Genomic DNA, 15,746 nt, shown 5'->3' with positions numbered 1-15,746 from the left:
TGTCAAGATTTGTCATCCTGGGAGAGTAAAATAGTATTTATGTGTTAACATTTATTGTTTAAGTTTTTCCATCAGTATGAAATTGTGGGTCTTGTGTGTGTTAAGCATTTCATCAGTGTGGAGAAAATAAATAGCTCTCCCATTCCTGATTCACACTATATATTGAGCATCTTTGTCCATACCCATTTTGTGGTACCTTACATATGAGCTAAATCTACGTTTTAAGTAATATTCCTCTGGGGCAGGGGCATAGAAAGCCAAAGACAGACAAAAAAACCCAAAAGAGTGAGCTCTCTCTATGTAGCGAGATTTTCTCAGGTTTGAATCTAGTCTACATGCATGGCATCTGGAAGTAAAAGGGGTCCATTAATGGAGAGGGATATACTGCAGCTTGCTATTGCTTTGGAATTAGCAGTGGTAAATTATTGTTACAGTGGGATCATAGATTTTTAAATGGAAGAAAAAAGAGATAAAGAGAAGAAAAGGGTGTTGGCACAAAATAAAGGAAGAGAAAGAAGGAGAGAGAAAAGGCAGGGGAAGAGAAAAGAAAGGAGAAGGGGAGTAGGATGATGCAAGAAAATGAAAGAAAAAGAGGAAAGGAGAGGGGCAGAAGAGAGGAGAAGAAAAAGGATTGGAAAGAAGGAAGGAGAGAATCAGGAAGGGTATTTACCCTCAGACAGGGGAAAATAGATCTCAGAAGAGGGAGGCTGGACGCCCTAAAGATAAACAAGCTTTTGCCCGCTCTGCCTGGGACCTGCACTGCAGCTTTCCTTAGCTCCCAATTACAAGAACCTCATTATAGCCCGGCATCTTTCTGAGGTCAGACCTGTATGTGCTCTGAGCTACATTAACTCTAATTCCCAGGGAGATGAGAAGATTTAAGCAAATGAAGGTTGGCTTTCTCTAAGGGAGCTCATCACATCCTATCCCCTCGCCTGGCATGTGAAAACAGAGGGCCTCCCTGCACATGTCGTGTCTTATTTCTTCCTTTCTTTATTTATTTCACTTAGCTGGAGTGTAATTAAATTTGAATTGAGGCCAAAGACGATTTGTGAGACAAGCGTTTGGTTAGAGATATCGAGCAAACCAGGTGAAAAAACCCCACCGCATAACTTCAAAAAGGCCAATAATCACATTACGATTGAAATTCATTCCCTCTCCTCTAGTCCCCTCTGCTATTAACTCAGACAAGAGCTAGAATCCGTCTTGGGAACCTAAATTCATCAAGTTACACAAATGGAGTGTTGGTATATATGTGTATGTGCGTGGGCATGCATATGTGTGTATGTGTGTGTGTGTGAGTGTATGTGCATGCATATATGCTGAACACACATGTTTTACATTGTTTCCTAACAGCTGAGCTACTCCATTCTGATCAGCAACGACCATGAAAACCAGACTGACTTTGTCATTAATGGAGGAGGGGCTGGAGAGAGAAGAAATAGAATCACAGAATTTCATCTAGCAGAGACCTTAAAATCTAATGAAAGCTCCTCATTTGAGAGAAGAGGAAACTGAGGTTTAAAAAAAAGGCTAAGTAGCTTGGAAAGGTCTCACAACACATTAATGGTACAACCAAAATTGGAACCCAGGTTTACTGGCTCTCTGTGAAGTGCTCTTTGTACTAATAGCTGATAATAGTAGCTGACATTTATAGAGCACTTTAAGGTTTACAAAGCTCTTTACATGTATTATCTCATTTGATCTTCACAACAGCTCTGTGAGGTAGTTTCTGAAGGTGTTATTTTCCTTATTTTATGGAAGAAATAAACTGAGACTCAACCAGTTTTTAAGTGATTGGACTGTGGCAACACACCTACTGTCAGAGGCAGAATTTGAACCAGAGTCTTTCTGGTCTCTAGATTGGCATTCTTTCCACTCTGCTCTAGTATACTATATACTGGCTCCAACTATACCACGCTGCCTCTTAATTAAGAAGGAGTAACTGTTTAGTTGGTGGTAGGACTAGAGATGATGGTATCACAGAGGTATCTAAGAGGAATAAGGTATTAGAGAGGAAACTTAGAAGAGTGGTCCTTGAAAAATCAATACATAATCACTCAGTAAGTATATATTGGGAGGAAAGAAGGAGACAAGAATTTATTAAGCACTTACTGGGTATCAGGCACTGCGCTAAACACTTTACAAATGCTATGTTTGATTCTCACATCAACTTTGCATGGTGGATGCTATTACTTTTCCCATTACATTTGAGGAAATTGAGGCAGACTGAGTTTAAGTGATTTACCCAGAGTTACATAGCTAGTATCTGAGGCTATATATGAATGTATATATTCTTGACTCCAGGCCCCATGTTCTAGCTACCATAGCCCTATGGTAGATATTAAGAGATTCTGAGAGGCAAAGGATTTGATCTCTCCCCTTGAGGAAATGACAATGTAGCTGGTGAGATGAGGTTATATATATATATATATATATATATATATATATATATATATATATATATATATATATATATATATATATATATATACATACATATATATATATATACACATACATATATATATATATACATACATATATATATGTATGTATATATATACATACACATATATATGTATATATATACATACATACATATATATATATACATACATACATACATATATATATATACATACATACATACATATATATATATATATATATATATATATATATATATATATATACATGAAAACAGAAAGCAATAAAGTACCCAACTATGCTCAGTGGGACCTTAAAAAGAGGGAAGAGAATCAGAATGCAGAATAAAGCAGACTATTTTCTCTTGTGATATGTTTGGTTTTGTTTTCATTTTTCTCATTGTTTCTCTCATTCATTTTAATTCTTCTATGCAATATGACTAGTGTGAAAATGTGTTTAATGAGAATGTATAGGTAGAATCCATATAAGATTGTATCTGCCTCAGGGAGGGAGGGAAGAAAGAGGAGGAGAAAATTTAAGACTTATGGAAGTGATTGTGAAAACTGAAAACAAAAAAATTAAATTTTAAAAAAGAGGAAAGAGATTGAGTTGGGGGTAAGCAGCAGAGATAAAGGTCCATTTGTCATGAATCCCTTGTCCTAGCCCATTTTTTGTGCCCTGATGGCTCAGAGTAAATGTAAATAGTAATTGTTTCACTCTGAGGTACCATCTCATACCTATCAAATTGGCTAAAATTATAAAATATAAAAATTATAAATGCTGGAGAAGATGTGGGAAAATTGGAGCACTAATGCATTGTTGGTACAGTTGTGAACTGATCCAACCATTTTGGAGAGCAATTTGAAATTATCCCAAAAGGGTTATAAAATTATGCATACCATTTGACCCAGCACTACCACTTCTAGGTCCTGTATCCCAAAGAGATGGTACAAATGGGAAAAGGACCCACATGTGCAAAAATATGTATAGCAGCTCTTTTGATGGTGGCAAAGAATTGGAAATTGAAGGGATATCTATCAATTGGGGAATGACTGAACAAGTTGTGGTAAATGAATGTAATGGAATACCTTTTTGCTATAAGAAATGATTAGCAGGCAGACTTCAGAAAAACCTGGAAAGACTTAGATGAACTGATGCTGAGTGAAGTGAGCAGAACCAGGAGGACATTGTACACAGTAACAGCCACGATGTGCGATGACTAACTTTGATAGAATTAGCTCTTCTTAGCAATGCAAGGATCCAAGACAACTCCAAAGGACTCATTATGGAAAGTGCTATCCACATCCAGGAAAAGAAATATAGAACCTGAATGCAGATCAAAGCATACTATTTGCTCTCATTTTGTCTTGTTTTCTTTTGTTTCTTCTTTCTGGTGGTTTCTCCCATTGGTTCTAATTCTTCTTTACAACATGACTAATGTGAAAATAATGCAATATGAGTGTATATGTAGAGCCTTTATTGGATTGCACGCTGTCTTGGGGTAGGGAAAGGGAAAGATGGGGAGAAAATTTAGAGCTCAAAATCTTACAGAAGTGAATGTTAATAACCAAAAATAAATAAAAGAACATAGTAATTGTTTCTCTTTTGGCCAGAGGTTTCTGAGGACCTTCCCTCCCCAGGTTGGTGTTTTTTTTTAATTAACGAGGTCATCTCTTAACTCATTTAAACAGCCATAACCACCAAATAGGTATTGTCTCAGTCAAGGTCAGAACTTTGAAAGACCTTAGCTTAAAAAGGCCAAGGTCTCCCACTGCATCTGGGGCCATCTCCAGATGCTCTGTTCAGGTAGGCCACTAGATCCATATGACTCTGGAGGAGAAAATGAGGCTGATGACTTTGAAGTCATGGTACTCTTCAAGAACGAAGGACAAACCACAACAATCCAATAAACATCTATTGAGCACCTATTATGTGCCATGTACTGGGCTAAAGGCTGAGGATACAGTTAGTAAAAAGAAAGTGTCTAACCTCAAGGAGCTTACAATCTAATGGAGAGAGACAAGAAAGGAGACAAAAAAATAGGGAGATGAAATATTAAAGATATCTGACAGAGGGGTGTCTTATTTCATGAACCAGATACAGAATGGTTAACTCAAAAATCCATTTTCTTCTCTCTATAAAGGAAGGCATTGGGGTAGAGTTTGGTATCCCATCCTCCAGTCCTCCAACTAAAGAGGAGAGGAGGTTGAGGGAAGAAGTGTCAGTCAAGGCTTGAGTTAGCAGCATAATGATGAAATTAGAGATGATGAGCTTAACCTGGGGGGTTTGTTATGAGAAAATTGAGGTTATTTACTACTGTCTACAAATTTACCCAAACCTTCCCTATCCTTTAAAAAAAAAAGCTTCCTTTTGACTCTGACATCCCCTCAAGCTATGATCCTATGGTTTTCTCCCCTTTAATAATCTAATACCTGGAAAAAGCTGGCTATGCTAATTGCCTCCACTTTCTCACCTCCTACAAATTCACCAATGATCTTTCTATGGCTCAATTCAATGGGCTTTTCCCAGTTGACATATTTCTTGACTTGGGACAGGTAGGTGGTAGAGTGGATAGAGCACCAGTGCAAGAGTCAGGAGGACCTGAATTCAAATCTCACCTCAGACACTTGACACTCACTAGCTGTGTGACCTTGGGTAAGTCACTCAGCCCCAACTGCCTCCTCTTGAGTCATCTCCAGTCACCCTGATGAATATCTGGTCACTGGACTCAGATGACTCTGGAGGAGAAGTGAGGCTGATGACCTGCACAGCCCTCCCTCACTCAAAACAAAATCAAGTGCAAGTCATGTCATCATTTCTCTGATGGCATGGTCTTTTTCAGCAACGAAGGATGAACATACATTTCTTGACTCTCTGCATCATTCAACACTCTTGGCCAACACTGACTCCTAGGTGGTGTTTTTTTCTAGTAGTGAAGACTTCTCTTTCTGCTTATAAACACATAATTCTGACTCCAGTGATTGTGGAAATAGGGCATCTCTTTCACAGGTATTAGATAAGATTGTAAAGTTAAGTACCTTACGGGAATAGGGAAAAGATAAATTTCCTGAAGAGAGAAGAGAAAATAACCATCAGATTCAAAGTCAGAATAGATTAACAAGGAGAGAAATATTTACTACTTTATTGAGAGCAGGGACAGATTATGGAAGAATAGATGATATTCCAACTAATAAACAATATAAGATGTACCAGGAAAAGGGACTTGATATTAGATGGAATAGGAAAGTGTGAAATGCCCCGACAAATCCTTCTGAATCATTGTATCCAAGTTCATCACACCTTCAGGAAGGATAGGAAATTGACCAAGCCCCAACTCAGATTAAAGAAGTACATAGACAGGATTACATGTCCCATATCAGATAATTATATATTGGAAAAATGGATCAACCATTATAACTGAGGCATTAGGCAGAGGCCTCCCTTATACATGAAAACCCTGATAAATTCAAACATAGTACCCCTATTACCATCACAGGACTAGGAGGTGCTGAAATATCAGCCAGACAAGTTAAACTAATGATGAAAATGGGACAATTACCTAAGAAAGAATATATAGTGGTAATTGTATCTGTTCCTGAATACATCATTGGTATAGATAGATTGAGAGGCATGATTTTAAATTTGTCTGAGGGGAGATGTCAATTTTCAGTAAGGAAGATGAAAATTAATGCAGTTCTGATGGGTTCATGGACTTCAGAAGCACAGCTGAAGTTCTATTTACTCTGCTTCTGGTTATAGTCTCCTTATTCTTTTTGACCTTTGTTTGCATGTTTAATATGTTTGCTATATTTGTCTCCTACAGGTTTAGTGCCCTCCACTTGTAGATGACTGAATGCTTAAGCTGGATGTCACCCTCTGTCCAAGACTATGATACGTCACCCTTGGACTTGGTGTTGATCAACCTCCGCATGCCAGTGAAGGAACTTACCCCTCAAATGGGATCTCATGAGACAGGGACAGCTTTATGTCCAATATCAGCAGGAAGTAATTTCAGAGGATGAGACCTTCTTCCCATACCCCAAGGGATTTTGAGTCCTAATTGTTAGAGAAAGGAATGATGGGGTGCTTATGACCAAGTGCCCACCCTAAAGTATTGTTTTATGTTTATTTTATGTTATCCCTTTTATATTATTATGCAAGTTGTTGTTAATACAAGTTATTCCTAAAGTTTTACCAGCCTATGTCAGGGACATGAAAGATCTTGGGGCCAAATGTAATGTTAATAGAATAGGAAGATCTTCCCTGTCCATTAACTGGCCTAAACACATGGAGACTGCAATCACATGGAGCTTGTGGTCACATCGAACCTGGATCACATGGAGCTCAGACTAGGAGAGGCTTATCCAAGGAGGAGAGAGAGGGGGAGAGAGAGAGAGAGAAGGAGAGAGAGAGAGAGAGAGAGAGAGAGAGAGAGAGAGAGAGAGAGAGAGAGAGAGAAAGCATCAGCAGACAGTGAGAGCAGGCAGAGCAGAGAGAGAGAAGCAAGCTGGGAGTGGAGGGAGGGAGGAATTTGTCTAGGGGAACTTGTTTTTGTGGGAAAGCCTGACAGAAAGAAAGTTCAAGATGTCAGCACCTCCTGGAATAGTGATAAGTACCCTGTTAAATCTGACCTCCTGGAATTCTAATGATGTCCCAAATAAATATTTTGGTTTTGCCTTTGAGAAAGAGAGTTTATTATATTTCGTGAATTTACCCTGGAAATATGCTTGCATGCTGCATGCTATGGGTAGCACATTGGTATTACAGACCCTGAGGAATTCACCTAACCTTCCCTAGACTTAGTGTATTCTTCTATAAAATACAGATACCACCTACTTAACAATATTGTTGTGAAAACCAAAGATGAGATTTGTAACGTTCTCTGCAAACCATAAAGCACATGCCAAAATTTATGGGATGTAGCCAAAGCAGTACTTAGTGGAAAATTTATATATCTCAATGCTTACATGAATAAAATAGAGAAAGAGCAGAATGATGAATTCAGTGTGCAATTAAAAAAAAAACTAAAAGAAAGAATAAATTAAAAATCCCCAATTAAACACCAAATTGGAAATCCCGAAAGTCAAAGGAGATATTAATAAAATTGAAAGTAAGAAAATCATTGAACTAACAGGTAAAACTAGGAGCTGGTTTTTTTGGGAAAAATCCAATAACATTGGTAAACCATTGGTTAATCTGATTTAAAAAGAGAAAACCTAATTACTAGTATCAAAAATGAAAAAGGTGATTTGACCACCAATGAAGAGGAAATTAAACTAATTATTAGGAGCTATTTTGCTCAATTATATGCTAACAAATCTGACAACCTAATTGAAATGAATGAATGTTTACAAAAATATAAATTGCCCAGATTAACAGAAGTTGAAATGGAATACTTAAATAACTTTATCTGAGAAAAAGAAATTGAATAAGTCATAAATGAGTTTTCTAAGGAAAAATTCCAGGGACCAGATGAATTTGCAAGTGAATTGTACCAAATATTTAAAGAATGCTTAATTCCAATTTTATATAAACTATTTGGAAAAACAGGTGAAGAAGGAGTTCTACATATGGTACTGATATCTAAACCAGGGAGAGCAAAAACAGAGAAAGAAAACTCTGGACTAATTTTCCTAATAAATATTGATGCAAAATTTTTAAATAAAACTCTAGAAAGAGCTTGCAGCAATATATAAGACTAATACACTGTGAGTATGTGGGATTTATACTAGGAATATATTGCTGATTCAATATTAGGAAAACTATCAGTCTGAATGATCATACCAACAACAAAATCAAGAAAAATCATGTGATTATCTCAATAGATTCAGGAAAACCTTTTGACAAAATACCGTACCCATTCCTATTCCAAATTGCTCTCCATAATGGTTGAATTCATTCACAACTTTGTCAATGGTTCATTACTGTCCCAGTTTTTCCACATTCCCTCTAATAGTTGTTATTTTTCTTTTCTGTAATATTAGCCAATCTGACAGGTGGGAGGTGGTATCTTAGAGATGTTTTAATTTTCATTTCTCTAATCAATTGTGATTTAGAGCATTTTTCCATATGGCTATAGATAGCTTTGATTTCTTCATCTTAAACTGACTACTCAAATCCTTTGACCACTTATCAATTGGGGATGATGTGTATTTTTATAGATTTGATTCAGTTCTCAACATAGTTGAGAAATGAGATTTTATCAGAGAAACCTGTAAAATTCTCCCAGTTTTGTGCTTCCCTTCTAATCTTGGCTGCATTGGTTTTGTTTGTGATAAACCTTTTAAAAAATAATGTAATCAGAATTATTCATTTATTTCCTGTAATTATCTCTATGTCATATTTTGTCATAAATTCTTTCCTTATCCATAAATATTCCACACTCCCCTAATTTACTTATCTATCACCCTTTATGTCAAAATCAAGAACCCGTTTTGGACTTATCTTGGTATATAGTGGGAGATATTGGTCTATTCCTAGTTCTGCCAAATTGTTTTCTAGCTTTCCCCGAAGTTTTTGCCATATGAGTTTTATCTTAAAAGCTTGAATTTTTGAGTTTACCAAACACTAGATTAACATGGTCATTCACTACTGTGCATTATGTACCTAATCTTTTCTACTTATCCACCACTGTATTTCTATTTTTTCTAGCTCTATAAAATGTTTTTGGTAATTTGATATGGCACTGAATTAGTATATTAATTTAGGTGGAATAGTCATTTTTATTATATTGATTCAGTCTACCCATGAACAATTAACACTTCTCCAATCTATATTCATTTCTGTGAAATGTACATATAGTTCCTGAGTTTGTCTTGGCAGGTAGACTGTCAAGTACTTTATATTGTCTATAGTCATTTCAAACAGAATTTCTTTATTTCTTGCTGCTGAACTTTGTTGGTAATATACAGAAATGCTGATTATCTATGTGGGTTTACTTTATATCCTGAAACTTCACTGAGATTTTTAATTATTTCAATTTTATAGCTAATTCTCTAGACCATCAAATCATCTGCAAAGAATAATATTTTTTTCTTCATTGCCCATTCTAATTCCTCCAATTTCTTTTTCTTGTCTTATTGCTGTAGGTAGAATTTCTAGTACAATACTGAATAATAGTAATGATAATGGACATCAGTGCTTCACCTTTGATCCTACTGGGAAGGCATCTAGGTAATTCCCATTACAGGTTATGTTTACTGATGATTTTAGACAGATACTACTTATCACTTTAAATAAAACTCCCTTTATTCCCATGCTTTCCTGTGTTTTTAACAGGAATGAGTGTTATAGAAATTTTTAAAAATTGAACAATAAAGAGTAGATAAACAAGTTTTTTGTTAATATTAAGTCCCATTATTTCTGATTCTTCCTTGTCTAGTCTGCTTTGTCAATCTACACCTTGCAAATCAATAAAAATGGTCTTCATGATTGTTGATTTATAGATCGAAGTTTAGAAATGCTATCCTCCATTATTTCCTATACTTTTACTACTTTTTTCTTGCTCTTTTGTTTGTCTAAATGAATTCTGTTGTTATTTTATTGAGTTCTGTAAATTATCCTTTTGGTCGTCTGATAGCATTGAAAATATAAATTTACTTTGATCGTATTATCATCTTTCTTATATTGGCAGAGCCCAGACATAAGCACTGACTATTTCTCCAGTGCTTTAAGTTTTTTTAAATTTCTTTAAGATTTAAGGAGCACTTTGTAACTGAATCTATAAAAATATTGAGTATGCCTGGATCGATCCCCAAATATTTTATGCACTTATGGTTATTTGGAATTTGATTTATTTTTCTATTATTGCTTCCTGGATTTTGTTTCTATTATACAGGAATGCCTTTGATTTTTGTAGATTTATTTTGTACTCTGCAACATAGGTGAAATTATTAATTGTCTTCATTATTGCCTTTGTTGATTCCCTAGGATTTTCTAAGTAAGCCATTATATCGTCAGCAAATAAAGATAGTGTTATCCGTCTTTTGCCTAATTTCTTTCTTTTCTCTCATTGGTATTACTAACATTTCTAGAACCAAAGAATAACTTTAATGGCTTAAAACTTCATTGAGACTTTTGGGACACTTTGCATGTGGAATTAATTTTAGGGAGACCTTTGATTTACTCCTTCAAATTCCATTTTCCACGTAATTTCCCAATTTATATCCTAAAGTTTACATCTGCTCATATCATAGTTCATGTCATAGCTCCTAATTTCTCCTAGGAAAACAAATAAATAAATAAATAAGCAAAAACAAGTAGCTCCTCAATTTAGTATTTACATAGCCTATGATAATTTGAGCCAATCTATTTTTCTGGGTTGATTACATGTTACTCTCCCTTACATATTCTATATTTTATCTAAATTACCCAATTTAATTATTTTAATATGAAAGTTCATACATGACCTTTGTATAGGTCATTCCCTCTACCCTTCATAGCTGGCATACAGAGCATTCTACCTTTTAGAATATTTAGCTTTCTTCAAAGCTCATATCAAGTACCATATCCTACAGTCATTTTCCCTCTTGGGTACTCACCCATCTATAGAAGATGGTGTTATATTAAATGAACTCTGAGACACCCACACCCCACACCCCTCAGCTCTAAATCTATGATCCCTTCTAGATCTAAATATTATTTGTCTTAAAATCTGGACCAGTTACTCTCATTTGTCTTGGCCTGGACTAACAGAGACAGCTAATATTGTTAAGGGAAGGAACCAAGAGTTAGGGATGGGAGGATTCCAATGTGTTCCTTCTGAAACCAGAATAAGTCTCACCAGTATCAGGGTTTCTTAATTTCTGACCTCTGTAAGCCCTAAGGAAGAAGGACTACCTCAGAAAGTCTAATCAAGGATATAGTTTTCTCCATTCTTTTTGTATAGATTTATCATGGCCAAGTCCCCTTGGTATTATCTAAGGGCAAGACATTAGACAGTCTAAGAAAGTCTAGAATACAAGATTCCCTAGAGAAGCATAAAAATGCAAATATAAACACATAGGGAAAACTGGTAAGCAAGACTCCATACTCACAGCCCCCTCTACATAGCTTCATTGATACTCAAGAAGAAGCCCCTCCATCTGTCTCTGTCTCTCTCTTTCTCCCTCTCCTCCAAAGATAGGTGCACTTGGCAGTATGAGTGACCAGCCTTAAAACACCAACAAAGAAGTCTTACTTCTCTGATTCTCTGAGATTCTGTCAGAGCTAGTTGCTCTAGTGTGGAAGAGAATCTAGAATACTCCTCAGGGCAAATGGCAGCAATTGCTGCCTTCCCACCCTTATAACTCAATTTACTTGCTTTTCTTTTTTTGCAAAAACATACATCCTGGATAGTCACTACACCTAGGTACGTGATAGTCTATCTCCTTCACATATATTTTGGTCTGGGGCTTCAATTTCTGTTATTGGTGAGACACATATTTTGAATTATTGCAGCAATAGGGAGAGAGGCCACTAAATCATTCGTACTCTACTGTGGGATCTCCATCAGAAACTTTCCAGCCTGATTTCCCATTATTACCCACATCACACACAATCAAACTGGAATATTTAGCACTCTGCAAATATAACTCATACTTTCAGTATTTTGTGTCCTCACCCACTCTGCTCTTCTCTCTTTAATCTTTCTACTAATAATCTAATTCACTTCCATGACTTCAATTTCCTCTATGCAGATAACTCCAAAATATCTCTCTCTAGTCTTGATCTCTAAAAGAGCTTCTGAGTTCCTAACTCACATTTTCCCATTGGCAACTTAAATTCATGATGTCAAAATTGAAGTCATTTTTCCCTGTAAATCCATTCCTTATGTTTGCATCACTATTTCCCTCTGTGGTACCAATATTCACCCAGTCTAACATTTCTATAACACTAGAGATAGCTTTGATTCTTCTCTCTCCCTCATCTCTCCTGTTCCATCATATAGGATTATAGATTTAGAGGTAGAGGAGACTTTAGAGACCATTAAGACCAACTCATTTGTTTAACAGATAAGAAAACACATAAGAGGCAAGGTATGGTTAAATAACTTGACCATATCACAGCTAGAAAGTGACTGGGGTACGATTTGTACTCAAACTCCAAGTTCAACACATTTTTCCAGTATATTTTCCAGTATAACACCTAACAGGTGCTGTGGGTTCCAATTCTTTCATTTTTCTCACATTATTTCATTCTTATCTGTTCCCTTGGTATCTCTCCTTTCCCCTCAAGTATCATCCATACTGCTGCCAGAATAATCTCTGCTGTGCACAAGTCTGATCATGTCACTCCTCTGCTCAAAAGTCCCCATTTCGTCTCTATTATCACCAAAGTTTGAATGTTCAAGACCCTTCATAATCTAGAGTCATTCTATGTTTTCAGCCTCATTTCATATTAATGTATTGTTTATAATTTATATTCTAACCAAATTGGATAACTCTGAGTCCCAGGCATTCGTAATATGTTAGATATAGAGCTCAGAGTGAATTTAGAGTTTCCCTAGTTCTAATCTTCATGTCTTCATGCTATAGGCTTTCTTAGCCTCAGTGTCCTTGTCTATAAAATGAGGTGTTGTACTAGATGGCTTCAGGTTCTCTCCTAGCTCAAAATCTATACTTCAGTAGCCAAATAAAGTGCTGAACTTGGCTTCTTTTTTATTTTTTAAATTTAATTTTACTATTCAACATTCACTTCCATAAGATTGTAAGTTCTAAATTTTCTCCCCCCTCCCTCTCCTCACCCCTAGCCAGGATGGTGTGCAATCTGATATAGCCTATACATATACATTTACATTAAACATATTTTCACATTAGATATGTTGTAAAGAATTGGAACCAATGGGAGAAGCCACAAGAAAGGAGAGAGAGAGAGAAAGAGAGAGAGAGAGAGACAGAGAGAGAGAAATACAGATAGAGAGAGACAGAGAGAGAGAGAGAGAACATGCAAATAGTCTGCTTTCATCTGCATTCAGACTCCATAGTTCTTTCTCTGAATGTGGATAGTGTTTTCCAACATGAACCTTTTGGAATTGTCTTAGATCCTTAGACTGCTGAGAAGAGCTAAGTCTATCAGAGTTAGTCATCACATAATGTATACATAATATGTACAATGTTCTCCTGATTCTGCTCACTTCACGCAGTATCAGTTCATGTTAAGTCTTTCCAAGTTTTTCAGAAATCTGCCTGTTCATCATTTCTAATAATCCAAAAGTATTCTGTTACATTCATATATCACAACTTGTTCCGCCATTCCCCAATTGATGGACATCCTCTCAATTTCCAATTCTTGGCTACCCCAAGAGAGTTACTATAAGTATTATTGTACATGTGGGTCCTTTCCCTGTTCTTATGATCTCTTTGGGATGCAGACGTAGAAGTGGTAGTTCTGGGACAAAGGGTGTGCACTATTTTATAGTCCTTTGGTCATATGAACTTGGCTCCTAATCCTGTCTTTGACACTTATTTAATGTGTGGCCTGGGTCAGTCACTTAACTTTCTCAACTTCAGTTTCCTTATTTATAAAATGAGGAATATTATAACCCCTACCTAGTAGGGTTATTGAGAAGAATAAATGAGCTGATTTCTACAGAACTATGCAAACTTTAAAGTGCTGTATAAATGACAATTATTATTGCAACTTGGCCATGGGTAGGTCAGAATAATAGATTGCTACCCAATGTCAATGGCCATTTCTACTTGGTTGAGGATGTAACCTTTGCTGTTAAACCTGACAATGGACGAAACCAAGGGAAACAGAACCTGTATGGAGCTAGGTTGACATGGAACTGTGAAAAGGAAAATGTGATAATACTGATCAAAGAGTCATGATGATGATGATGATGATGATAATGATGATGGTGGTGGTGGTGGTGGTGATGGTGATGATGATGGTGATGATGATGACAAAGACGACAATGACAACGACTAAGGCTAAAATAGGTGAAGTAACTTGCTCAGGATTACAACTAGCAAGTGTCTGTGTCAAGTCTTTGTAAATCCAAGTCTGGCACTCCTAGTCATCTTCTTGCCTCTGTTAGGTGGATATACATAAGACTATAAGTGATTTGGGATGGCATAAGATATAATGGAAGCTAGATGTTCATAAAGCTGGTAAAAATCTGCTGGTAGAATTTGACCCACCTAGCTGCCCTCAAAAATTAAGGAAAAGGCAGATACTTGTTTACATCATTCTTCACTTGCCTCCATTTAGAATTTTCTTGGCAAAGAGACTGGAGTAGTTTGCCATTTTCTTTTCCAGCTCATTTTGCAGGTGAGGAATCTAAGGCAAATAGATTTAAGTGACTCGCCCAGGTGATAATAATAAGTGTCTGAAGCTGAGTTTGAAATCAGATCTTTCTGACTCCAGGCCTGCCACTCTATCCACTGTGTGGATGTAGTAACAACAATAAAATATCTTGCCCCAGATCATGCTTCACAACCCATCTAACTGTCTACCCCAGCCATCATCTTGCCATTCTCCCTCTTGCTGCACAAAGGTTCCCTTGTTCTCATTCTCCCACCACCACAGCCTTTCTTAATCCTACCTTTTCCCAACTGTCCATCTCCTTGTTCTGAAAGATAGTAAAATCAATATTACCTTTGCTTCTGGAAAGGGCACGTCAACCTATTCCCCTACAGTTCTACTCACCACCCTCATTAACCACCAGATCAGAACACCCTTCCCTCACCAACACTCCCCTAAAGGTGTTATCTGATCCTTTTTATACAAGCTCCGTGAAGGTAGCAGCTAGTTGACTTTTTGTATTTGTTTTATGCTTTGTATTGATACTTACATCACTAGTTGGCACATAGTAAATGCTGAAAAAAGTGCAATCCATTCATACATTTTTACCAGAATATAAACCCCTTGAAGGCAGGGGATGTTTAGTTTTTATCTTTATCCTCTTAACACAGAGCCTGGTACACTGTAGATATGAAATTAATGCTTATTGAATGAATGAGTGAATGAATGAATGAATGAATGAATGAATGAATGAATGGGGTCTGCTATGTGACAGCACCGAGTAAGAAGGATCTAATTATATTTGAGAAGCTTAAGCTATTCAGTTGTGACTTGCAACATTCTGTAAATAGATGCTCCTTCCTTAAAATGTAAAATTACTCAGGTATAGGAAAGGGAAAGAAATGATAAGGAGAATGTTAGAGAAAGAGACAATCAATCAGGCAATGGCAATATTTATTGGGGGAAATGAGGCACAGCATCAAGTCAAGTCACTTGACCAGGATAGAAGAGGCATCACGTTAAAAACTGGCCAGGGAGAGAAGTCATTTACTGTAGTAAAAAGAGAATCAGATATAAACTCAAAGATCTGG

Source organism: Notamacropus eugenii, chromosome 2, assembly GCF_028372415.1.
Source record: "Notamacropus eugenii isolate mMacEug1 chromosome 2, mMacEug1.pri_v2, whole genome shotgun sequence".
Classification (NCBI taxonomy): domain Eukaryota; kingdom Metazoa; phylum Chordata; class Mammalia; order Diprotodontia; family Macropodidae; genus Notamacropus; species Notamacropus eugenii.
The sequence above is the reverse complement of the archived record's forward strand: the minus strand, read 5'-3'. Positions refer to the sequence as shown.